We start from the raw sequence: 27,511 nt of genomic DNA, 5'->3' as shown, positions 1-27,511 counted from the left end.
AGGCTTCAGGATGCCTTTCTACACTATATAAAGGTGGAAATGTACATTGGAAACGTTTGGTTTAGCTGTTATAAAAGTTTGGTTTTTTAGTGCTGTAAATGCATTTTCAGCTCGCGCTGTACACATTTGCTATGAGAGGCATTATCTCATAAGGGAAATATTAGACAATCAAATTAATGACTGCCCAGGCTTCAGGATGTCTTTTTACACTATATAAGGGTGGAAATTTACATCGGAAACGTTTAGTTTAGCTGTTAATGAAGTTTCGTTTTTTTAGTGCTGAAAATTCATTGTCTGCTGGCGCTGTACACTTTTTCTAAGTGTTGCAATATCTCATGAAGGAAATACTGGACAATCAAATTAATGACTTTCCAGGCTTCAGGATGCCTTTCTACACTATATAAAGGTGGAAATGTACATTGGAAACGTTTGGTTTAGCTGTTATAAAAGTTTGGTTTTTTAGTGCTGTAAATGCATTTTCAGCTCGCGCTGTACACATTTGCTATGAGAGGCATTATCTCAAAAGGGAAATATTGGACAATCAAATTAATGACTGCCCAGGCTTCAGGATGTCTTTTTACACTATATAAAGGTGGGAATTTACATTGGAAACGTTTGGTTTAGCTGTTATAAAAGTTTGGTTTTTTAGTGCTGAAAATGCATTTTCAGCTCGCACTGTACACATTTGCTATGTGAGGCATTATCTCATAAGGGAAATACTGGACAATCAAATTAATGACTTCCCAGGCTTCAGGATGCCTTTTTACACTCTATAAATGTGGAAATTTACATTGGAAACGTTTGGTTTAGCTGTTAATGAAGTTTCGTTTTTTTAGTGCTGAAAATTCATTGTCTGCTGGCGCTGTACACTTTTTCTAAGTGTTGCAATATCTCATGAAGGAAATACTGGACAATCAAATTAATGACTTTCCAGGCTTCAGGATGCCTTTCTACACTATATAAAGGTGGAAATTTACATTGGAAACGTTTGGTTTAGCTGTTATAAAAGTTTGGTTTTTTAGTGCTGTAAATGCATTTTCAGCTCGCGCTGTACACATTTGCTATGAGAGGCATTATCTCATAAGGGAAATATTGGACAATCAAATTAATGACTGCCCAGGCTTCAGGATGTCTTTTTACACTATATAAAGGTGGAAATTTACATTGGAAACGTTTAGTTTAGCTGTTAATGAAGTTTCGTTTTTTTTAGTGCTGAAAATTCATTGTCTGCTGGCGCTGTACACTTTTTCTAAGTGTTGCAATATCTCATGAAGGAAATACTGGACAATCAAATTAATGACTTTCCAGGCTTCAGGATGCCTTTCTACACTATATAAAGGTGGAAATTTACTTTGGAAACGTTTGGTTTAGCTGTTATAAAAGTTTGGTTTTTTAGTGCTGTAAATGCATTTTCAGCTCGCGCTGTACACATTTGCTATGAGAGGCATTATCTCATAAGGGAAATATTGGACAATCAAATTAATGACTGCCCAGGCTTCAGGATGTCTTTTTACACTATATAAAGGTGGAAATTTACATTGGAAACGTTTGGTTTAGCTGTTATAAAAGTTTGGTTTTTTAGTGCTGTAAATGCATTTTCAGCTCGCGCTGTACACATTTGCTATGAGAGGCATTATCTCATAAGGGAAATATTGGACAATCAAATTAATGGCTGCCCAGGCTTCAGGATGTCTTTTTACTCTATATAAAGTTGGAAATTTACATTGGAAACGTTTAGTTTAGCTGTTAATGAAGTTTCGTTTTTTTAGTGCTGAAAATTCATTGTCTGCTGGCGCTGTACACTTTTTCTAAGTGTTGCAATATCTCATGAAGGAAATACTGGACAATCAAATCAATGACTTTCCAGGCTTCAGGATGCCTTTCTACACTATATAAAGGTGGAAATGTACATTGGAAACGTTTGGTTTAGCTGTTATAAAAGTTTGTTTTTTTAGTGCTGAAAATGCATTTTCAGCTCGCGCTGTACACATTTGCTATGAGAGGCATTGTCTCATAAGGGAAATATTGGACAATAAAATTAATGACTGCCTAGGCTTCAGGATGTCTTTTTACACTATATAAAGGTGGAAATTTACATTGGAAACGTTTGGTTTAGCTGTTATAAAAGTTTGGTTTTTTTAGTGCTGAAAATGCATTTTCAGCTCGCACTGTACACATTTGCTATGTGAGGCATTATCTCATAAGGGAAATACTGGACAATCAAATTAATGACTGCCCAGGCTTCAGGATGTCTTTTTACACTATATAAAGGTGGAAATTTACATTGGAAACGTTTGGTTTAGCTGTTATAAAAGTTTGTTTTTTTAGTGCTGAAAATGCATTTTCAGCTCGCACTGTACACATTTGCTATGTGAGGCATTATCTCATAAGGGAAATACTGGACAATCAAATTAATGACTTCCCAGGCTTCAGGATGCCTTTTTACACTCTATAAATGTGGAAATTTACATTGGAAACGTTTGGTTTAGCTGTTAATGAAGTTTCGTTTTTTTAGTGCTGAAAATTCATTGTCTGCTGGCGCTGTACACTTTTTCTAAGTGTTGCAATATCTCATGAAGGAAATACTGGACAATCAAATTAATGACTTTCCAGGCTTCAGGATGCCTTTCTACACTATATAAAGGTGGAAATTTACTTTGGAAACGTTTGGTTTAGCTGTTATAAAAGTTTGGTTTTTTAGTGCTGTAAATGCATTTTCAGCTCGCGCTGTACACATTTGCTATGAGAGGCATTATCTCATAAGGGAAATATTGGACAATCAAATTAATGACTGCCCAGGCTTCAGGATGTCTTTTTACACTATATAAAGGTGGAAATTTACATTGGAAACGTTTGGTTTAGCTGTTATAAAAGTTTGGTTTTTTAGTGCTGTAAATGCATTTTCAGCTCGCGCTGTACACATTTGCTATGAGAGGCATTATCTCATAAGGGAAATATTGGACAATCAAATTAATGGCTGCCCAGGCTTCAGGATGTCTTTTTACTCTATATAAAGTTGGAAATTTACATTGGAAACGTTTAGTTTAGCTGTTAATGAAGTTTCGTTTTTTTAGTGCTGAAAATTCATTGTCTGCTGGCGCTGTACACTTTTTCTAAGTGTTGCAATATCTCATGAAGGAAATACTGGACAATCAAATCAATGACTTTCCAGGCTTCAGGATGCCTTTCTACACTATATAAAGGTGGAAATGTACATTGGAAACGTTTGGTTTAGCTGTTATAAAAGTTTGTTTTTTTAGTGCTGAAAATGCATTTTCAGCTCGCGCTGTACACATTTGCTATGAGAGGCATTGTCTCATAAGGGAAATATTGGACAATCAAATTAATGACTGCCTAGGCTTCAGGATGTCTTTTTACACTATATAAAGGTGGAAATTTACATTGGAAACGTTTGGTTTAGCTGTTATAAAAGTTTGGTTTTTTTAGTGCTGAAAATGCATTTTCAGCTCGCACTGTACACATTTGCTATGTGAGGCATTATCTCATAAGGGAAATACTGGACAATCAAATTAATGACTGCCCAGGCTTCAGGATGTCTTTTTACACTATATAAAGGTGGAAATTTACATTGGAAACGTTTGGTTTAGCTGTTATAAAAGTTTGTTTTTTTAGTGCTGAAAATGCATTTTCAGCTCGCACTGTACACATTTGCTATGTGAGGCATTATCTCATAAGGGAAATACTGGACAATCAAATTAATGACTTCCCAGGCTTCAGGATGCCTTTTTACACTCTATAAATGTGGAAATTTACATTGGAAACGTTTGGTTTAGCTGTTAATGAAGTTTCGTTTTTTTAGTGCTGAAAATTCATTGTCTGCTGGCGCTGTACACTTTTTCTAAGTGTTGCAATATCTCATGAAGGAAATACTGGACAATCAAATTAATGACTTTCCAGGCTTCAGGATGCCTTTCTACACTATATAAAGGTGGAAATTTACATTGGAAACGTTTGGTTTAGCTGTTATAAAAGTTTGGTTTTTTAGTGCTGTAAATGCATTTTCAGCTCGCGCTGTACACATTTGCTATGAGAGGCATTATCTCATAAGGGAAATATTGGACAATCAAATTAATGACTGCCCAGGCTTCAGGATGTCTTTTTACACTATATAAAGGTGGAAATTTACATTGGAAACGTTTGGTTTAGCTGTTATAAAAGTTTGGTTTTTTTAGTGCTGAAAATGCATTTTCAGCTCGCACTGTACACATTTGCTATGTGAGGCATTATCTCATAAGGGAAATACTGGACAATCAAATTAATGACTGCCCAGGCTTCAGGATGTCTTTTTACACTATCTAAAGGTGGAAATTTACATTGGAAACGTTTGGTTTAGCTGTTATAAAAGTTTGGTTTTTTAGTGCTGAAAATGCATTTTCAGCTCGCACTGTACACATTTGCTATGTGAGGCATTATCTCATAAGGGAAATACTGGACAATCAAATTAATGACTTCCCAGGCTTCAGGATGCCTTTTTACACTCTATAAATGTGGAAATTTATATTGGAAACGTTTGGTTTAGCTGTTAATGAAGTTTCGTTTTTTTAGTGCTGAAAATTCATTGTCTGCTGGCGCTGTACACTTTTTCTAAGTGTTGCAATATCTCATGAAGGAAATACTGGACAATCAAATTAATGACTTTCCAGGCTTCAGGATGCCTTTCTACACTATATAAAGGTGGAAATTTACATTTGAAACGTTTGGTTTAGCTGTTATAAAAGTTAGTTTTTTTAGTGCTGTAAATGCATTTTCAGCTCGCGCTGTACACATTTGCTATGAGAGGCATTATCTCATAAGGGAAATATTGGACAATCAAATTAATGACTGCCCAGGCTTCAGGATGTCTTTTTACACTATATAAAGGTGGAAATATACATTGGAAACGTTTAGTTTAGCTGTTAATGAAGTTTAGTTTTTTTAGTGCTGAAAATTCATTGTCTGCTGGCGCTGTACACTTTTTCTAAGTGTTGCAATATCTCATGAAGGAAATACTGGACAATCAAATTAATGACTTTCCAGGCTTCAGGATGCCTTTCTACACTATATAAAGGTGGAAATTTACATTGGAAACGTTTGGTTTAGCTGTTATAAAAGTTTGTTTTTTTAGTGCTGTAAATGCATTTTCAGCTCGCGCTGTACACATTTGCTATGAGAGGCATTATCTCATAAGGGAAATATTGGACAATCAAATTAATGACTGCCCAGGCTTCAGGATGTCTTTTTACACTATATAAAGGTGGAAATTTACATTGGAAACGTTTGGTTTAGCTGTTATAAAAGTTTGGTTTTTTAGTGCTGTAAATGCATTTTCAGCTCGCGCTGTACACATTTGCTATGTGAGGCATTATCTCATAAGGGAAATACTGGACAATCAAATTAATGACTTTTCAGGCTTCAGGATGCCTTTCTACACTATATAAAGGTGGAAATGTACATTGGAAATGTTTGGTTTAGCTGTTAATGAAGTTTCGTTTTTTTAGTGCTGAAAATTCATTGTCTGCTGGCGCTGTACACCTTTTCTAAGTGTTGCAATATCTCATGAAGGAAATACTGGACAATCAAATTAATGACTTTCCAGGCTTCAGGATGCCTTTCTACACTATATAAAGGTGGAAATTTACATTGGAAACGTTTGGTTTAGCTGTTATAAAAGTTTGTTTTTTTTGTGCTGTAAATGCATTTTCAGCTCGCGCTGTACACATTTGCTATGAGAGGCATTATCTCATAAGGGAAATATTGGACAATCAAATTAATGACTGCCCAGGCTTCAGGATGTCTTTTTACACTATATAAAGGTGGAAATTTACATTGGAAACGTTTGGTTTAGGTGTTATAAAAGTTTGGTTTTTTAGTGCTGAAAATGCATTTTCAGCTCGCACTGTACACATTTGCAATGTGAGGCATTATCTCATAAGGGAAATACTGGACAATCAAATTAATGACTTCCCAGGCTTCAGGATGCCTTTTTACACTCTATAAATGTGGAAATTTACATTGGAAACGTTTGGTTTAGCTGTTAATGAAGTTTCGTTTTTTTATTGCTGAAAATTCATTGTCTGCTGGCGCTGTACACTTTTTCTAAGTTTTGCAATATCTCATGTAGGAAATACTGGACAATCAAATTAATGACTTTCCAGGCTTCAGGATGCCTTTCTACACTTTATAAAGGTGGAAATTTACATTGGAAACGTTTGGTTTAGCTGTTATAAAAGTTTGGTTTTTTAGTGCTGTAAATGCATTTTCAGCTCGCGCTGTACACATTTGCTATGAGAGGCTTTATCTCAGAAGGGAAGTATTGGACAATCAAATTAATGACTGCCCAGGCTTCAGGATGCCTTTCTACACTATATAAAGGTGGAAATTTACATTGGAAACGTTTGGTTTAGCTGTTATAAAAGTTTGTTTTTTTAGTGCTGTAAATGCATTTTCAGCTCGCGCTGTACACATTTGCTATGTGAGGCATTATCTCATAAGGGAAATACTGGACAATCAAATTAATGACTGCCCAGGCTTCAGGATGTCTTTTTACACTATATAAAGGTGGAAATTTACATTGGAAACGTTTGGTTTAGCTGTTATAAAAGTTTGGTTTTTTAGTGCTGAAAATGCATTTTCAGCTCGCACTGTACACATTTGCTATGTGAGGCATTATCTCATAAGGGAAATACTGGACAATCAAATTAATGACTTCCCAGGCTTCAGGATGCCTTTTTACACTCTATAAATGTGGAAATTTACATTGGAAACGTTTGGTTTAGCTGTTAATGAAGTTTCGTTTTTTTAGTGCTGAAAATTCATTGTCTGCTGGCGCTGTACACTTTTTCTAAGTGTTGCAATATCTCATGAAGGAAATACTGGACAATCAAATTAATGACTTTCCAGGCTTCATGATGCCTTTCTACACTATATAAAGGTGGAAATTTACATTGGAAACGTTTGGTTTAGCTGTTATAAAAGTTTGGTTTTTTAGTGCTGTAAATGCATTTTCAGCTCGCGCTGTACACATTTGCTATGAGAGGCATTATCTCATAAGGGAAATATTGGACAATCAAATTAATGACTGCCCAGGCTTCAGGATGTCTTTTTACACTATATAAAGGTGGAAATTTACATTGGAAACGTTTGGTTTAGCTGTTATAAAAGTTTGTTTTTTTAGTGCTGAAAATGCATTTTCAGCTCGCACTGTACACATTTGCTATGTGAGGCATTATCTCATAAGGGAAATACTGGACAATCAAATTAATGACTTTCCAGGCTTCAGGATGCCTTTTTACACTCTATAAATGTGGAAATTTACATTGGAAACGTTTGGTTTAGCTGTTAATGAAGTTTCGTTTTTTTAGTGCTGAAAATTCATTGTCTGCTGGCGCTGTACACTTTTTCTAAGTGTTGCAATTTCTCATGAAGGAAATACTGGACAATCAATTTAATGACTTTCCAGGCTTCATGATGCCTTTCTACACTATATAAAGGTGGAAATTTACATTGGAAACGTTTGGTTTAGCTGTTATAAAAGTTTGGTTTTTTAGTGCTGTATATGCATTTTCAGCTCGCGCTGTACACATTTGCTATGAGAGGCATTATCTCATAAGGGAAATATTGGACAATCAAATTAATGACTGCCCAGGCTTCAGGATGTCTTTTTACACTATATAAAGGTGGAAATTTACATTGGAAACGTTTAGTTTAGCTGTTAATGAAGTTTCGTTTTTTTAGTGCTGAAAATTCATTGTCTGCTGGCGCTGTACACTTTTTCTAAGTGTTGCAATATCTCATGAAGGAAATACTGGACAATCAAATTAATGACTTTCCAGGCTTCAGGATGCCTTTCTACACTATATAAAGGTGGAAATGTACATTGGAAACGTTTGGTTTAGCTGTTATAAAAGTTTGGTTTTTTAGTGCTGTAAATGCATTTTCAGCTCGCGCTGTACACATTTGCTATGAGAGGCATTATCTCATAAGGGAAATATTGGACAATCAAATGAATGACTGCCCAGGCTTCAGGATGTCTTTTTACACTATATAAAGGTGGAAATTTACATTGGAAACGTTTGGTTTAGCTGTTATAAAAGTTTGGTTTTTTAGTGCTGAAAATGCATTTTCAGCTCGCACTGAACACATTTGCTATGTGAGGCATTATCTCATAAGGGAAATACTGGACAATCAAATTAATGACTTCCCAGGCTTCAGGATGCCTTTTTACACTCTATAAATGTGGAAATTTACATTGGAAACGTTTGGTTTAGCTGTTAATGAAGTTTCGTTTTTTAGTGCTGAAAATTCATTGTCTGCTGGCGCTGTACACTTTTTCTAAGTGTTGCAATATCTCATGAAGGAAATACTGGACAATCAAATTAATGACTTTCCAGGCTTCAGGATGCCTTTTTACACTATATAAAGGTGGAAATTTACATTGGAAACGTTTGGTTTAGCTGTAATAAAAGTTAGGTTTTTTAGTGCTGTAAATGCATTTTCAGCTCGCGCTGTACACATTTGCTATGAGAGGCATTATCTCATAAGGGAAATATTGGACAATCAAATTAATGACTGCCCAGGCTTCAGGATGTCTTTTTACACTATATAAAGGTGGAAATTTACATTGGAAACGTTTGGTTTAGCTGTTATAAAAGTATGGTTTTTTAGTGCTGAAAATGCATTTACAGCACGAAAAAAACACACTTTTATAACAGCTAAACCAAACGTTTCCAATGTAAATTTCCACATTTATATAGTGTAAAAAGGCATCCTGAAGCCTGGGAAGTCATTAATTTGATTGTCCAGTATTTCCCTTATGAGATAATGCCTCACATAGCAAATGTGTACAGCGCGAGCTGAAAATGCATTTACAGCACTAAAAAAACAAACTTTTATAACAGCTAAACTAAACGTTTCCAATGTAAATTTCCACCTTTATATAGTGTAAAAAGACATCCTGAAGCCTGGGCAGTCATTAATTTGATTGTCCAATATTTCCCTTATGAGATAATGCCTCTCATAGAAAATGTGTACAGCGCGAGCTGAAAATGCATTTACAGCACTAAAAAACCAAACTTTTATAACAGCTAAACCAAACGTTTCCAATGTAAATTTCCACCTTTATATAGTGTAAAAAAAACATCCTGAAGCCTGGGCAGTCATTAATTTGATTGTCCAATATTTCCCTTATGAGATAATGCCTCTCATAGCAAATGTGTACAGCGCGAGCTGAAAATGCATTTACAGCACTAAAAAACCAAACTTTTATAACAGCTAAACCAAACGTTTCCAATGTAAATTTCCACCTTTATATAGTGTAGAAAGGCATCCTGAAGCCTGGAAAGTCATTAATTTGATTGTCCAGTATTTCCTACATGAGATATTGCAACACTTAGAAAAAGTGTACAACGCCAGCAGACAATGAATTTGCAGCACTAAAAAAACGAAACTTCATTTACAGCTAAACCAAACGTTTCCAATGTAAATTTCCACATTTATATAGTGTAAAAAGGCATCCTGAAGCCTGGGAAGTCATTAATTTGATTGTCCAGTATTTCCCTTATGAGATAATGCCTCACATAGCAAATGTGTACAGCGCGAGCTGAAAATGCATTTACAGCACTAAAAAAACAAACTTTTATAACAGCTAAACTAAACGTTTCCAATGTAAATTTTCACCTTTATATAGTGTAAAAAGACATCCTGAAGCCTGGGCAGTCATTAATTTGATTGTCCAATATTTCCCTTATGAGATAATGCCTCTCATAGCAAATGTGTACAGCGCGAGCTGAAAATGCATTTACAGCACTAAAAAACCAAACTTTTATAACAGCTAAACCAAACGTTTCCAATGTAAATTTCCACCTTTATATAGTGTAGAAAGGCATCCTGAAGCCTGGAAAGTCATTAATTTGATTGTCCAGTATTTCCTTCATGAGATATTGCAACACTTAGAAAAAGTGTACAGCGCCAGCAGACAATGAATTTGCAGCACTAAAAAAACGAAACTTCATTAACAGCTAAACCAAACGTTTCCAATGTAAATTTCCACCTTTATGTCGTGTAAAAAGATATCCTGAAGCCTGGGCAGTCATTAATTTGATTGTCCAATATTTTCCTTATGAGATAATGCCTCTCATAGCAAATGTGTACAGCGCGAGCTGAAAATGCATTTACAGCACTAAAAAACCAAACTTTTATAACAGCTAAACCAAACGTTTCCAATGTAAATTTCCACAATTATATAGTGTAAAAAGGTCTCCTGAAGCCTGGGAAGTCATTAATTTGATTGTCCAGCATTTCCATTATGAGATAATGTCTCACATAGCAAATGTGTACAGCGCGAGCTGAAAATGCATTTACAGCACTAAAAAAACAAACTTTTATAACAGCTAAACCAAACGTTTACAATGTAAATTTCCACCTTTATATAGTGTAAAAAGGCATCCTGAAGCCTGGAAAGTCATTAATTTGATTGTCCAGTATTTCCTTCATGAGAAAATGCAACACTTAGAAAAAGTGTACAGCGCCAGCAGACAATGAATTTGCAGCACTAAAAAAACGAAACTTCATTAACAGCTAAACCAAACGTTTCCAATGTAAATTTCCACATTTATATAGTGTAAAAAGGCATCCTGAAGCCTGGGAAGTCATTAATTTGATTGTCCATTATTTCCCTTATGAGATAATGCCTCACATAGCAAATGTGTACAGCGCGAGCTGAAAATGCATTTACAGCACTAAAAAAACAAACTTTTATAACAGCTAAACTAAACGTTTCCAATGTAAATTTCCACCTCTATATAGTGTAAAAAGGTCTCCTGAAGCCTGGTAAGTCATTAATTTGATTGTCCAGTATTTCCCTTATGGGATAATGCCTCACATAGCAAATGTGTACAGCGCGAGCTGAAAATGCATTTACAGCACTAAAAAAACAAACGTTTATAACAGCTAAACCAAACGTTTCCAATGTAAATTTCCACCTTTATATAGTGTAAAAAGGCATCCTGAAGCCTGGAAAGTCATTAATTTGATTGTCCAGTATTTCCTTCATGAGATATTGCAACACTTAGAAAAAGTGTACAGCGACAGCAGACAGCAGGCTGCCAGGATGGCCGAGTGGTCTAAGGCGCCGCGTTCCGGTCCCAGTCTCCCCAAGAGGCCTGGGTTCGAATCTCGAATTGGCTGCCAGGATGGCCGAGTGGTCTAAGGCGCCGCGTTCCGGACCCAGTCTCCCCAGGAGGCCTGGGTTCGAATCTCGAATTTCCCCATTGTGGGACTAATAAAGGCATTATTATTATATTATTATTATCATTAGACAATGAATTTGCAGCACTAAAAAAACGAAACTTCATTAACAGCTAAACCAAACGTTTCCAATGTAAATTTCCACATTTATATAGTGTAAAAAGGCATCCTGAAGCCTGGGAAGTCATTAATTTGATTGTCCAGTATTTCCTTCATGAGATATTGCAACACTTAGAAAAAGTGTACAGCGCCAGCAGACAATGAATTTGCAGCACTAAAAAAACGAAACTTCATTAACAGCTAAACCAAACGTTTCCAATGTAAATTTCCACATTTATATAGTGTAAAAAGGCATCCTGAAGCCTGGGAAGTCATTAATTTGATTGTCCAGTATTTCCCTTATGAGATAATGCCTCACATAGCAAATGTGTACAGCGCGAGCTGAAAATGCATTTACAGCACTAAAAAAACTAACTTTTATAACAGCTAAACTAAACGTTTCCAATGTAAATTTCCACCTTTATATAGTGTAAAAAAGACATCCTGAAGCCTGGGCAGTCATTAATTTGATTGTCCAATATTTCCCTTATGAGATAATGCCTCACATAGCATTTACAGCACTAAAAAACCAAACTTTTATAACAGCTAAACCAAACGTTTCCAATGTAAATTTCCACCTTTATATAGTGTAGAAAGGCATCCTGAAGCCTGGAAAGTCATTAATTTGATTGTCCAGTATTTCCTTCATGAGATATTGCAACACTTAGAAAAAGTGTACAGCGCCAGCAGACAATGAATTTTCAGCACTAAAAAAACGAAACTTCATTAACAGCTAAACCAAACGTTTCCAATGTAAATTTCCACATTTATATAGTGTAAAAAGGCATCCTGAACCCTGGGAAGTCATTAATTTGATTGTCCAGTATTTCCCTTATGAGATAATGCCTCACATAGCAAATGAGTACAGCGCGAGCTGAAAATGCATTTACAGCACTAAAAAACCAAACTTTTATAACAGCTAAACCAAACGTTTCCAATGTACATTTCCACCTTTATATAGTGTAAAAAGGCATCCTGAAGCCTGGGAAGTCATTAATTTGATTGTCCAGTATTTCCCTTATGAGATAATGCCTCACATAGCAAATGTGTACAGTGCGAGCTGAAAATGCATTTACAGCACGAAAAAAACAAACTTTTATAACAGCTAAACCAAACGTTTCCAATGTAAATTTCCACATTTATATAGTGTAAAAAGGCATCCTGAAGCCTGGGAAGTCATTAATTTGATTGTCCAGTATTTCCCTTATGAGATAATGCCTCACATAGCAAATGTGTACAGCGCGAGCTGAAAATGCATTTACAGCACTAAAAAACCAAACTTTTATAACAGCTAAACCAAACGTGTCCAATGTAAATTTCCACCTTTATATAGTGTAGAAAGGCATCCTGAAGCCTGGAAAGTCATGAATTTGATTGTCCAGTATTTCCTTCATGAGATATTGCAACACTTAGAAAAAGTGTACAGCGCCAGCAGACAATGAATTTGCAGCACTAAAAAAACGAAACTTCATTTCCAGCTAAACCAAACGTTTCCAATGTAAATTTCCACATTTATATAGTGTAAAAAGGCATCCTGAAGCCTGGGAAGTCATTAATTTGATTGTCCAGTATTTCCCTTATGAGATAATGCCTCACATAGCAAATGTGTACAGCGCGAGCTGAAAATGCATTTACAGCACTAAAAAAACAAACTTTTATAACAGCTAAACTAAACGTTTCCAATGTAAATTTTCACCTTTATATAGTGTAAAAAGACATCCTGAAGCCTGGGCAGTCATTAATTTGATTGTCCAATATTTCCCTTATGAGATAATGCCTCTCATAGCAAATGTGTACAGCGCGAGCTGAAAATGCATTTACAGCACTAAAAAAACAAACTTTTATAACAGCTAAACCAAACGTTTCCAATGTAAATTTCCACCTTTATATAGTGTAGAAAGGCATCCTGAAGCCTGGAAAGTCATTAATTTGATTGTCCAGTATTTCCTTCATGAGATATTGCAACACTTAGAAAAAGTGTACAGCGCCAGCAGACAATGAATTTGCAGCACTAAAAAAACGAAACTTCATTAACAGCTAAACCAAACGTTTCCAATGTAAATTTCCACCTTTATATAGTGTAGAAAGGCATCCTGAAGCCTGGGCAGTCATTAATTTGATTGTCCAATATTTCCCTTATGAGATAATGCCTCTCATAGCAAATGTGTACAGCGTGAGCTGAAAATGCATTTACAGCACAAAAAAAACAAACTTTTATAACAGCTAAACCAAACGTTTCCAATGTAAATTTCCACCTTTATATAGTGTAAAAAGACATCCTGAAGCCTGGGAAGTCATTAATTTGATTGTCCAGTATTTCCCTTATGAGATAATGCCTCACCATAGCAAATGTGTACAGCGCGAGCTGAAAATGCATTTACAGCACTAAAAAACCAAACTTTTATAACAGCTAAACCAAACGTTTCCAATGTAAATTTCCACCTTTATATAGTGTAAAAAGGCATCCTGAAGCCTGGGAAGTCATTAATTTGATTGTCCAGTATTTCCCTTTTGAGATAATGCCTCACATAGCAAATGTGTACAGCGCGAGCTGAAAATGCATTTACAGCACTAAAAAACCAAACTTTTATAACAGCTAAACCAAACGTTTCCAATGTAAATTTCCACCTTTATATAGTGTAAAAAGGCATCCTGAAGCCTGGGAAGTCATTAATTTGATTGTCCAGTATTTCCCTTATGAGATAATGCCTCACATAGCAAATGTGTACAGCGCGAGCTGAGAATGCATTTACAGCACTAAAAAAACAAACTTTTATAACAGCTAAACCAAACGTTTCCAATGTAAATTTCCACCTTTATACAGTGTAGAAAGGCATCCTGAAGCCTGGAAAGTCATTAATTTGATTGTCCAGTATTTCCTTCATGAGATATTGCAACACTTAGAAAAAGTGTACAGCGCCAGCAGACAATGAATTTGCAGCACTAAAAAAACGAAACTTCATTAACAGCTAAACCAAACGTTTCCAATGTAAATTTCCACATTTATATAGTGTAAAAAGGCATCCTGAAGCCTGGGAAGTCATTAATTTGATTGTCCAGTATTTCCTTCATGAGATATTGCAACACTTAGAAAAAGTGTACAGCGCCAGCAGACAATGAATTTGCAGCACTAAAAAAACGAAACTTCATTAACAGCTAAACCAAACGTTTCCAATGTAAATTTCCACATTTATATAGTGTAAAAATGCATCCTGAAGCCTGGGAAGTCATTAATTTCTTTGTCCAGTATTTCCTTCATGAGATACAGCAACACTTAGAAAAAGTCTGTGTGACAGCCTGGAGAGACTGCTGACAGGAGGGAATAGACCCCACTGGGGCTGACATGGGCTAGCTACCCATGCTGGCAGTCTCTGACACTGTGTTCAGTTTGTTGGAGACACCCGCCAAGTGCTACAGAAAGTCTACAAAGAATGACACCCCTACAGCCTGCGAGAGCGGGGGCGCAAGATGGCTCAATGACTGACCACACGGCTACAGACCTAGGAACAAACATGACTACGAGCAAGAACACGGTGCATGAGACAATGGCAGCAGGACACTCACTTCAGGTCTGCACCTGTGGCTGGGCAAAAGTAACATCAGTTACAGGGTTGAAGATCCACCAAGGAAAGAAGCGGTGTTTGGGAAAGCCGAGTCAAGGGCCTCGCATTGACCAATACTTCTTACGAAGTAATGCGTCAAATCAGTCGAGTGAAGCACAGCGACGGGAAAAAACCCAAAGTTCGCAGAGCATCAGCCCCCCTGTCACTGAGGAGGGTATTATAAACACAGAATTGCAGGAGGTAGAACCCACCCAGCCACAGAGACCTCCCAAAGAGAACAAGATCAAAGGGCACAGACAGAGTGTGAGGTGGCCCAAAACTATTGAGAAGAGAGAGTGGGAAACCGTCAATAACGACCTGGTGAAAATGTTGGAGCAACAAGTGGGCACTGCAGAGAGAAAGCTGGAACACATCGGTGGCATCATCTACCACTATGGAGAGGAGCGCTTTGGAGTGAACAGCTGGAAAACCACCAACAAAATACCACCACCAACCAAACCTAGGAGGCAACAAGAGATAGAGAGACTGATCAGGGAAAGAAGGGACCTGCGGAAACAGTGGAGAAAAGCCTCTGATCCAGAGAGAGAAGGTCTCATGCTGCTCCATGGGGACATCAAGCTCCGGTTGAAAACCTTACGAAGAGCAGAGAACTTGAGGAAACTTCGCAGGAAGAAGGAACACACAAGAACCCTGTTCTATAAAAATCCCTTCAAGTTTGTCAAAGATCTCTTCGCTAAGGACAAAAGCGGGTTCCTGCAAACTTCAAAGAAGGAACTTGAAGAGCACCTGGAAAAGGTCTACCAAGACACGAAAAGGCATGAACAGCTAGCCATCCCACATGATATCCCCCCCATTCGACCACCAGAGGTCAACATCGAGACCGGCCCTCCAAAATGGAAAGAAGTGGAGAACATGGTGGGCGTGCAAGATCAGGATCTGCACCAGGACCAAATGGAGTGTCATATAAGCTCTACAAGAACTCACCAGATGTCCTACGCTATCTTTGGAGGCTAATGAGAATCGTCTGGCAGAAGGGGATAATACCAAAGGCATGGCGAAGGGCTGGAGGTGTACTAATTCCAAAAGAGAAGGACGCAGATATCAGTCAATTTCGGCCAATCAGCCTTCTCAACGTTGAAGGGAAAATCTTTTTCAGCGTCTTGACACACACCACCTACCTGGAGAAAAAACGAGTACATTGACACATCCGTACAAAAGGCTGGAATTTCTGGATTCTCTGGCTGCTTGGAGCACACCAGTATGATCTGGCATCAGATTCAAGCAGCGAAGAAGAACAAAGGGGATCTTCATGTCATCTTTCTCGACCTAGCCAATGCCTTTGGTTCAGTTCCGCATAGCCTTCTCTGGGAGTCCTTCAACTTCTTCCGCGTTCCAACATCCATCACTACCTTGGTAAAATTCTACTTTGAAGACCTGCAGCTGTGCTTCACAACACCCGACTTCAAAACATCATGGCAGCAAGTAGAAGTAGGCATCATGGCAGGTTGCACGATCTCACCCCTGGCCTTTACAATGGCCATGGAGGTCATCATCAGGGCCTCAAAATGGGTGGCGGGGTGAGCGAACCAGGAACGGGATCCGCCTTCCACCGTCCGAGTATATATGGACGACATGACCACTCTGACCACCACTGCAGCTTGCACCAGGCGGCTACTTGGTAAGCTGCAGGAAAACATCAGCTGGGCCCGGATGAAAATCAAGCCGAACAAGTCACGTAGCATCTCGATAATCAAGGGAGAGCTAAAAGACGTGAAGTTCTGCATTGGTGACGAACCAATACCAACGGTGGCAGAACAACCTGTCAAAAGCCTGGGCAGATGGTATGACTCAAGTCTTAAGGATAAAAACCAGGTGCAGCAGCTAAGACAGGATATCATCAACGACCTGAACAACATCAACAAGACTCCACTACCAGGGAAGCTCAAGCTCTGGTGTCTGCAATTTGGGCTTCTCCCTCTCGTGATGTGGCCACTCACTGTCTACGAGGTCCCACTAACAACTGTGGAGAAGATGGAGCGAGCCATCACAGTATATGTGAAACAGTGGCTTGGTGTCCCACGCTGTCTGAATAACATCAGCCTCTATGGCAAAGGAGTCCTCGAACTGCCCATCACAAGTCTCACTGAAGAATACAAGTGCTCTAAAGTGAGACTACAGATGACGCTGACGGACTCCAGAGACCGGACCATCAGTGAAACGGCACCACCCCTGTCAACTGCACGGAAATGGACACCATCCAGTGCAGTGCAGCATGCCACAGCAGCCCTGAGGCACAGCGATATTGTGGGACACGTCCAGAGGGGAAGAGGAGGCTTTGGCCTTACAGCAAGCAAACCAACTTGGTGTAAGGCCTCAACCGCAGAGAGGAAAAAAATGGTCGTGGAGGAGGTGCGCCGCCAGGAAGAGGCTGAAAGGTCTGCAAAGGCTGTCTCGCTTGCCAAGCAGGGACAGTGGATGAGGTGGGAAGGCCTGGAGAAAAGAAAGCTTGGCTGGAGGGATCTCTGGGAGATGGAAGCTAGCAACATCAGCTTCATCATCAGAGCTACCAATGACGTGCTGCCATCCCCAAAAAACCTCCACCAGTGGTATGGCGAAGATCCAACCTGTGCCCTCTGCCCAACACCAGCAACTCTCAAACACATCCTGACTGGTTGTAAGACCAGCCTCACACAAGGCCGCTATACCTGGAGGCACAACCAGGTCCTCAAGAGCTTGGCAGCAGTGCTTGAAAGCAGGAGAACTACCATCAACTCCTTGCCCTTAAGAGCCACCACTACCATTACAGCACCAAAATTTGTCCGAGAGGGACAGGAAAAGCCCAACCATCCTTTTCTCAAGCCAGAAGTTGGTCAGCTAACCAAGGCTCGGGATTGGAAGATGCTGGTCGATATAGGTCAGCAACTAATCTTCCCAGCAGAGATTGCAACCACCACCCTAAGGCCAGACTTAGTGCTGTGGTCCCATTCATTGAAGACTGTCTACATTGCAGAGCTCACAGTCCCGTGGGAAAATGCAGTTGAAGAGGCCTATGAGCGTAAGAAGTTGCGCTACACTGAACTGGCGGCGGACGCACAACAACGAGGGTGGAAAGCCAAGGTCTATCCCGTCGAAGTTGGATGCAGAGGGTTTCTGGCCTCATCAACCATCAAGCTGCTGAAAGACCTGGGAATCCATGGACAGGCTCTGCGGCACACAGTCAGATCGCTCTCTAAAGCGGCTGAAAGAAGCAGCCAGTGGATCTGGATGAAGAGGAAGGACCCCTACTGGGCTCATAGATCAGCAACATGACCCCCGTCCCCCCTCCCCATCCCACCACTAATCTGCGTCATCCCACTTGAGTACCCAGGGCAGAACCATCCACCACAGTTAATTGGGCATGGGACATAAGCGCGGGCGTGATCAACCGGCCGCTGGCCACCATCGATGAGGGTGTCTAGTGATAAAGGCCGAAACACCCAGTGATTTGATGGAACACTACTGACGATGTGTCCCAAATTGACATCTTTCCCATTCCAACCATGAGACACAACCCCCATGCCACTCTCCATAGCAAGCCTAACCTCATGAGAATACCATCTATCGGCACAATGGACAGTTTACCATCACGTCCATGTTTTTATGATTCTGCTATGTGAGGCATTATCTCATAAGGGAAATACTGGACAATCAAATTAATGACTGTCCAGGCTTCAGGATGTCTTTTTCCACGATATAAAGGTGGAATCTTTCATTGGAAACGTTTGGTTTAGCTGTTATAGAAGTTTGGGTTTTTATTGTGCTGCAAATGCATTTTCAGCTTGCGCTGTGCACATTTGCAAAGTGAGGCAATATCTCATAAGGGAAATACTGGACAATCAAATTAATGACTGTCCAGTCTTCAGTATGTCAGTTTACACTATATAAAGGAAGAAATTTACATTGGAAACGTTGAATTAAGCTGTTATAGAAATGTGGTAGTTTAGTACTGCAAATGCATTTTCAGCTCGCGCTGTACACATTTTCTAAGTGAAGCATTATCTCATGAGGGAAAGACTGGACAATCAAATTAATGACTGTCCAGTCTTCAGTATGTCAGTTTACACTATTGTTAGGTTGAAGATATATTTTATCCCATATTTTACTCTATTAGTATTGCAAAAGAATTGTTCCACAGTGTGACCTATGTTTGACCATATGGATGAGAAGACTTCAAGAGAAGCGGATGCCTGAAGACAGGATCAACGTCTACAACATCAAAGGAGGTGTGCCGAGACACACCTCTGAACCAAAAGGACTGAGACTTTAGTGCCAGAGCACTAAAAGGCATATCTGCCTTTTCAATCAGTAAATGACTGCCATTGATGTCTGTCTTTCCTCTTGTGTCTGAAATGTTTACATGTTCCTGCTGGTGCTCCCCCCTTCGTTCCTTAGTGCAAATACATTGTATTGTTTAGGGACTTCCCAAATAAAATAGAGGGCTCGGCGGAGTGTGCTCCAGAACGAAGTTGGAGATGTAACTGAGCACACCTCCGTTCGTTCTCCTCGCGAGTAAAAGATCAACTCTTGTCTTCCTTTCATTCATTTTGCCTTTGTTCAGTGAATGCTTAGGTGATTGAACCTGACATTATTTTGGTCCTTCGAGCGGGAAGCCAAGATACCTGAGGATTCCAGCGGGTGTGGTGAACTCCAGAAAGACCATGGCCATGGCAGGCTCACTAGAGAGAGCCTAAAAATCCTTTTCCAGGACTGGACCTCACCCCACCAGCTGGGATCTGACGGTTGACGGCGATCCAATGGAGGGAAGACAACAGTGGTGAGATATTTTTTTTTAGGGGGGAAGTGACTGACTGGAGGTCATTGCGCGTTAAGAATAAATAAATAAGTGTTCAGAATAAATAAATGAGCATTAAGAATAAATAAATAAAAATAAAACATAAAAAAGAAAAAAAAGCAAAGAAAGACATGAAGTAGAGATGAAATAAGAAAAGAGAAAGAAAGAAAGATAGAGAAAAGAGAAAGAAATTGTGTATAGATAAGAAATCCTGTGCATACTAGTCGATGGCAGGTCCATGAAGGACAGTGGAGTGAGAAATAAAAAAACCCTGTGAATACTAGTCAATGGCAGGTATATGACGGCGGAGTCCGAGAAATTCCGTGGAGAAAGTAGGACGGCGGAGTCTGTGTGTACACTTAAATTCCGTGTGTGAATGTTTGCGCAAACCGTATGTAAAGTGAGTGAACGGTGTGATTGGGGATTACAAATACCACTTGGTATTTTATCCGATGTAATACAGTAGGGTTGTACACAGCAGACTGGTGTGGATGCAAAGGCAATAATTCTCCACCTGAAAAGGTTGAATTGAGAATTACCACAACAGGAAATTTGAGTTGCTGTCCTACTGATGAGAAACCAGTTTTTAGAACACCTTAGGTGTTGACAAACTGGTCCAAATTTTCTAAAATGGGGATATTAGGTAGTAAAATAAAACCCAGGGATACGCTGCAGTGTAGAGATTGGAAGTTCATCGAAAAACAGGATCCTGATAAAACTCAGTATTTAGATACATGGATAACTGAACATGGCTTTAATGGTCAGTTAAATACACAAAAAATAGCCGCATTGCAGGGATCAATCATAGGAAAGACGAAAAAGACCCCAAAAAGATGAAGAAAAATGGCTTTGAGGAAACAGAATATTGGATGAGGGTAGCCTTAAAAAGAGAAGAGGGATACAGGAAACAAAAAGAGAATGAAAACAAAATAAGCAAAGGAAAGGAATGCGAAAAGTCAGATAGAGCAAATTACACTGAAATAGGAAGAGTAAAACAAAAGGATGATGAGACTTTTGAGCAACACAAAGTGAGAATGACAGCTGTGTTTAAAAATCACAGCGGGCTACAGGAAAATGGTAATGTAAATGGGCCATTTCAACAGCAGTTGAAGAATGCTTTACATGCAGGCTCAAGAGAGGTAATTCATAAGTGGGTAAATAAACATTTCATTTGCCTGCCAACAGGTACCCTGGAGGAGTATGTAAATCACGCCCTCCATGCTGAGAAGATAGAAAATAAAAAGAAGCAGAGGTCTATAGACAGGACAGGTCAGGTAGGACAGGTAGGAGAGGAGGTCTTTTATCGAGGTGGAAAGGGCCGGTAGCTTTAGAGGACAAAGGGGCAGACGACAGAGAGGAGGAAGAATAGGAAGAGGAGCAAACAGGCAAAATACATCAGGCTGCTGGCGTTGTGGTAAAGAAGGCCATATAGCAAGAGATTGCCCTGAGAAAAAGCAACCTTCAGCATGACTAGGATAGGAAGCATCTAAACAGGATTTAGAGGCTGATCAAGGAACAGATGAGTTTCTAGATGAAGAGGTCCTCCTAAATTTACAAGAGATATTGGCCTTTGATGAAATAACTGAGCTGAAATAACCTTATTGGTAAATGGGTCACCAATTACCTTTTTATGTGACACTGGTGCATGTAGGATTGCTTGTAATAAATTAATTCCAAATGATAGAGCAAGAGAAATGTGTCATAGTCAGATTTGCAAGTGGAAAACTGTCTAGAGTAAAAGAATTAGAACCTGTGTGGTTGAGGGACCCAGAAGGACACTGAGTTGGTTGCATGAATTGAAATTAGGTTTACTTTTACAGAACAATGAGAGCCCAAGTTGTGGGGATGTGATTAATTTACAGAAAAAGATTATTGATGGCACAATTTATACTTACATGATCCGACAGACAAGGTATATCATTCTGATGATGGGTTTTACTTAATTGTATACTTGTGTCTTTTTCAGAAAGAGAGGAGTAGGTGTTGTGAAATCTTAATTGAATGAAGAAGTGAGCATGAGAAACCCTTGTAGGAGCATAGGTGTTTCCTGATTTTGTAGTTTTTGATTTGATACCTTGATAGTTTTGAGTGGCTTTGGTAAGGCTACAGTGAATTTGGAAAATTAAAAAAAAAAAAGGAGTGAGGAAAGTTTGACAGAGGGCAATGGGTATTGGTGTAATCGTAACTCATGAGTGTGCTGTAACAAAGAGTTAACAGCTCTTTGAAGTTAGATGCTCGTTCCCAAGTAGGGGGAGGAAGTCAGAGAGAGAGTTTGGTGATTGAAGAAGGTGTGACTTGAACAAATGAATAAGGATAAGAATTAGGTTCTGCTGTAAGGATGATTTGAAGAAATAAATATGTTATGTTTCATACTTCAGTTGATGATCTTTCTATTAAGGTAACTGTAGTTAGTAACTGGAATGAAATGCACAGATGGAAATGACACGGAAAAAAAAGATGGTAATTTGATAAGAAGGGCTAGTATTTACATTAGAAATAGAAATAGAAATAGAAATAGAAATCCCTTTATTGTCATTGTACTCAAGTGTGCAACGAGATTAGAGGGCTCCCCTCTCCAGTGCAATACAACAATAATACAGACAAATATATAAATTAGATAAATAAATAAGACTGAATAGGGCATATAGAAACACATCACAATGCTGTTTTGCAAGGTTAGGGTGGTCTCGTGTGTGTGTGAGAGTTCAGTATGGAGATGGCTCTCGGAAAGAAACTGTTTCTCAGTCTATTGGTCCTTGATTTGATGCATCTGTAGCGCCTGCCAGAGGGCAACAGGTCGAACAGGTGTGAGTTTGGGTGGGTATTGTCTTTGACGATGTTGAGAGCCCTTCTGAGGCACCGGGCGGTGTAGATGTCCGACAGCGAGGGGAGAGGGCAGCCAATAATCCTTTGCGCTGTTTTGACTGTCCTCTGGAGCCTCACTCTGTCCGCCTCAGTGCAGCCGCTGTACCAGGTGGAGACAGAGTACGTCAGCAGGCTCTCGATGGACGAGTGGTAGAAGGCCAGCAGCAGCTTCCTGTCCAGGTTGAATTTCCTGAGGACTCTCAGGAAGTGCAGACGTTGGCGGACCTTCTTTACCACTGCTGTGGTGTTGTGACTCCAAGAAAGGTCATCGGAGATCTGTACTCCCAGGAACTTGAACGTGTGGACCCTCTCCACACACACGCCTTCGATGCAGAGGGGGGGCGGCAGCGTCTTGTTCCTCCTGAAGTCGACGACAATCTCCTTTGTTTTAGCAGAGTTAAGGTGCAGTCTGTTGTCCTTGCACCAAGTTGTCAGTCTCTTTACCTCCTCTCTGTAGGCTGTCTCGTAACCTTCCGAGATCAGACCGACCACTGTCGTGTCGTCAGCAAACTTGACGATGGTGTTGTTGCCGTGGGCCGGGCTGCAGTCGTAGGTGTAGAGGGCGTACAGGAGAGGGCTCAGCACGCATCCTTGGGGGGAACCGGTGCTCAGCATGAGGGTGGAGGACGTGTAGGGGCCGAGCAACACAGTCTGGGGTCTGTTGGTCAGAAAGTCCTTAATCCAGATGCGTGTGAGGGCAGGGAGGCCGAGAGTGTCCAGTTTGGCGACGAGGATGTCTGGGATGATCGTGTTGAATGCCGAGCTGTAGTCCACAAAGAGCATCCTTGCATAGCTCCGCTGTTGTTCCAGGTGGCCCAGTACAACATGCAGAGCAGTGTCGATGGCGTCCTCAGTGGATCTGTTAGCCCGGTATGCAAACTGGTAGGGGTCCAGAGTGGGAGGAAGGCAGTCCCTGATGTGCTGGAGAACCAGCCTCTCGAAGCACTTCATAATGACTGGTGTGAGAGCAACAGGACGGTAGTCATTCAGGTGGACGGCTGGTGACTTTTTGGGGACAGGAATAATGGTGGAGGTTTTCAAGCAGGAGGGGATGACTGCCTGAGCCAGGGAGCGGTTGAAGATCCTGCAGAAAACATGTGACAGTTGGTGGGCACATGCTCTGAGGACCTTGCCTGGTATTCCGTCGGGTCCAGTAGCTTTTCCTGGGGTTGACCGTGTTCCTCTACGATGAGTGGGGGGGAGTTGGAGCTTGAAGTGCGGGGGTGTGATGGTTGGGGCGAGTCAAAGCGAGCGAAGAAGCAGTTAAGCTCCTCTGCCAGCGATGCACTCGGGTCTGCAGAGGTCGTGCTGCTGCCACGGAAGTTGGTGATGCTCCGTAGACCCTGCCACACCTCCCGTGGTCTGTTACTGGCAAGGTGGGCCTCCAGCCTCCCCTTGTAGGTTGCCTTTGCTAGCTTGATGCCTTTGCTCAGGTCAGCACGAGCCACCCTGTACTGGGCTTTGTCGCCTGACCTGAAGGCAGCGTCACGGGCCTTGAGGAGAGCGCGAACCCTGCTGGACATCCAGGGCTTCGCATTTGGGAAGGTCCGTATAGTCTTTTGTTGGGACACAGTTTCCATGCAGAACTTGATGTAGTCCAGTACACAATGCGTGTAGACATCAAGGTCCTGATGATCAAAGAGGTCCCAGTTTGTGTCATGAAAGCAGTCCTGTAATTCACTCATGGCGTCGTCACGCCAGGTTTTCACAGTCTTTGTGGTAGGCCTGAATCTGCGCCTGAGAGGGGTGTACGCAGGTGCGAGCTGCAAGGACAGGTGGTCTGACTGGCCGAGGGGGGCGAGTGGGAGGGCTCTGTATGCGTGCTTGATGTTCGAGTACACATGGTCGAGAGTGTTGTCTCCCCTCGTCGGGCACTTGACATGCTGGTGAAACTCTGGGAGTACAGTCTTTAAATTGGCCTTATTAAAGTCTCCCGCTACAATGTGACCGCCATCAGGGTGCGCCCGCTGATGTTTATTGATGACGCACGCGAGTAGCGAGAGCGCCGTGCTAGTGCTAGCGTCGGGAGGGATGTAAACAGCTGCGAGAATCACTACCGTTAGCTCCCTCGGGAGAAAATAAGGCCGGCATTTAACGGACATGAACTCGATGTCGGGGGAAGAGTGCTTCTCGACGATCGTGCTATCGCCGCACCAGTTCTCATGCACGTAAACACAGAGCCCCCCGCCCCTCCTCTTACCGGTGTCCCTCGTCCGATCCGCGCGATGTAGCGAGCGCCCGGCCAGCTGGATGCTAGCGTCGGGGACGTCTGCGTGCAGCCAGGTTTCCGTGACGACGATCACACTGCTATCGCGCACATAGCGGTTTCCCAGGATTTGTAATCCCAGGTCGTCGATTTTGTGGACCACGGATCTGGCGTTGGTGAGGTGCAGACTCGGTAGTGGTTGCCTATGGGGCTGCCGTCGCAGCCGTTGCAAGACACCGGACCTGCAGCCTCGCTTCTGCTTCCTCTCTCTGCGTCGCCTGCGCCGCCTCCCGGTCCCGATGACCAGCCACGGTGAGCCGGGCAGCCTCGCCAGTTCGTTCGGAATTTTGCGATCATAGCAAAATTCCTCTGTGATGGTTATTTCGCATCGATATCCAATGTTCACGATGTCCTGGCGGGTATATCGATGTTGTGCCTCAGTTGATGCCAATAAGAGCAAGCAAACACTAATAAAAAGTAATAAGGAGCACTGTGAGGGGGAGCTGTTAGCCGCTGCGTCCATGCGCGCCGCCATCTTAACATCCAAGGAATTAAAGCAGAGAAGAAATTAGAGACTACAAATAACATTGATGTGTACTTGTTCACTTTGAGGTAGAACTGGTTGAAGTAAAATGAGTCATAAAGTTAGAAAAATAGGAAATAAAAATAAAATTAACATGCTTAAGATTAACAAATTATTGTAAAGTCTGAGTTCCAAATTATGCAGAAATTACTGTGCCACTGAGTAAAATGATGAATGAGGAAAACCTCTAAATGACATTGTCCTTACACTGGACTGATAAAGCATATTCAGCTTTTGTGAAAGGAAACAAGTGTTCGTATTAAGTATGGCACTGACCCTTTGTCCAGATGCAAAAGGCCTTAGTTTTAGTGTAGAAACATGGAGATAAGATGAAACCAATCGCATACTTCTATTCCAAACTAGACAACGTAGAATGTGCATTGAAGCACTGCATGAGAACAGTTAATGCAGTATCTATTGCTGTAGATATAAGATTAAGATAAAGATGGTCTTTTATTAGTCCCACAATCTGGAAATTGCAGAAACAAGTGCAACCATAGTTTTGTTCCATCCTCTGGTTTTGAGAGTACCACGTGCGGTTTCTGCATTGCTTTTGCTGATGAACATGACGTTTTTGTCACCGGCGGGACATTTATAGTGTATGAATACATTGTTATCAAAACCACATCTGATTATAGAGAGATGTACAACATTAAACCCGGCTGTCATTATTATGTCAGGAGGATGGTACAAAACTAGATTGTTATGAGTTAGTAGAAAAAAGTAACCAAAAGTAAAGGCATCAAAAAGATTCGCCTTCAGAAAACGGAGAAGTGCTATTTGTAGATGGAAATAAATAAATAAATAAATAAATAAAATACTGTAGTTGTATCAAATGACACTGGGAAAAAGAACTTAGCAGTTACTCCTCAAATTACTCAGCTCATGCAACAGAATTAGTATCTTAAACAAAAGCGTGTAAACTAAAGAGAGTAAATTGTGTTACTATTTACACATATAGTCGTCTTAAAATGTGTAGCGCATACATTGCATAAGTGTTTTCCTTGAATACACATTGCAGACAATACAGCTAAAGAAGCTGTTGCGGACATACACGTTTTAGTGATAGAAGTCCCAAAGTTAAACAAAGGCTTTGGAGGAAAATGGTGTAACATCGCTACGTGATCTCTGTATGACCAAACAATAATCTTTACAAATGGGCTGCTATATTGAGTCATGGGATAACACATGTCTCAACAGGGGAAATGGTGCATCAGATATTACGTTATTATACGGCTTACGGCTTTAATGCTTATTCGAAACATTTTTGTAGGGCATGTTTAACGTGTGCGAAACACAATTCACAAGGTAATTTGAGTCCACGCAGAGGACGCTTTCCTACACCACAATATCCATTTCAAATTATTCATATGGACTTATTTGATAAAAACCAAAGTGAAGAAAAAAAATAAAATAAATGTTTGGTCATCATAGATGTGAATTCGAAATGGTTAGAACTCTTTCTAACCAACAAATCCAGATGCATTGACAGTGGCAAAAGTACTTTGTAAGGATATCATTCCGAGATATGGTATTCCTGAAAATAATAAACAGTGATAATAGTACCCATTTTGTTAACTAACTTGTGAAAGAGATAGGAATGTTTCACGTTGATTTGAAAGATAATTGTGCTTACCACCCTCAAAGCTCTGGATTGGTGAAAAGAATGAACAAAAAAAAAAAAAGTGAAAAGGCTATGCATTGAGGAAACGGGGAGGCAGTGGACACAGTGTATGGAAATTAGTAAAACTGTTTGTAAAAACGACAAGCACTGTGACTTTCCATTGAATGTTATGCGAGTCGCCTCTCTGTCCACTTTTAAACCTCGCTTGAAGATGAATATTCGGGCCTTTGACTCAGCATGAGACTGTTGCTGTTCTGTTGTTTTTCTGGTATCTACTGTAAATGTGTTTATGTGAGTTAATTTGAGTTATATACAGAGAGTTGCACTGTATTGTATTTCATTGTATTTAGGACCGAGACGTTGTAAAACATTGTTTGGAAGGCCTTATAGAATACCTCAAATTTAAGAACAAATGGGAAATAGATGCTGAAGCAACTTTAGCTGACTACATGTGAAAAGTGTTAGAAAAACAAAGACAGGCACAAATTTAGAGTGG

This window comes from Idiotropiscis lumnitzeri, unplaced genomic scaffold (assembly GCF_059441095.1).
Source record: "Idiotropiscis lumnitzeri isolate Australia: NSW breed Sydney's pygmy pipehorse unplaced genomic scaffold, RoL_Ilum_1.0 HiC_scaffold_140, whole genome shotgun sequence".
Lineage (NCBI taxonomy): Eukaryota > Metazoa > Chordata > Actinopteri > Syngnathiformes > Syngnathidae > Idiotropiscis > Idiotropiscis lumnitzeri.
This window is presented reverse-complemented; position numbering follows the sequence as displayed.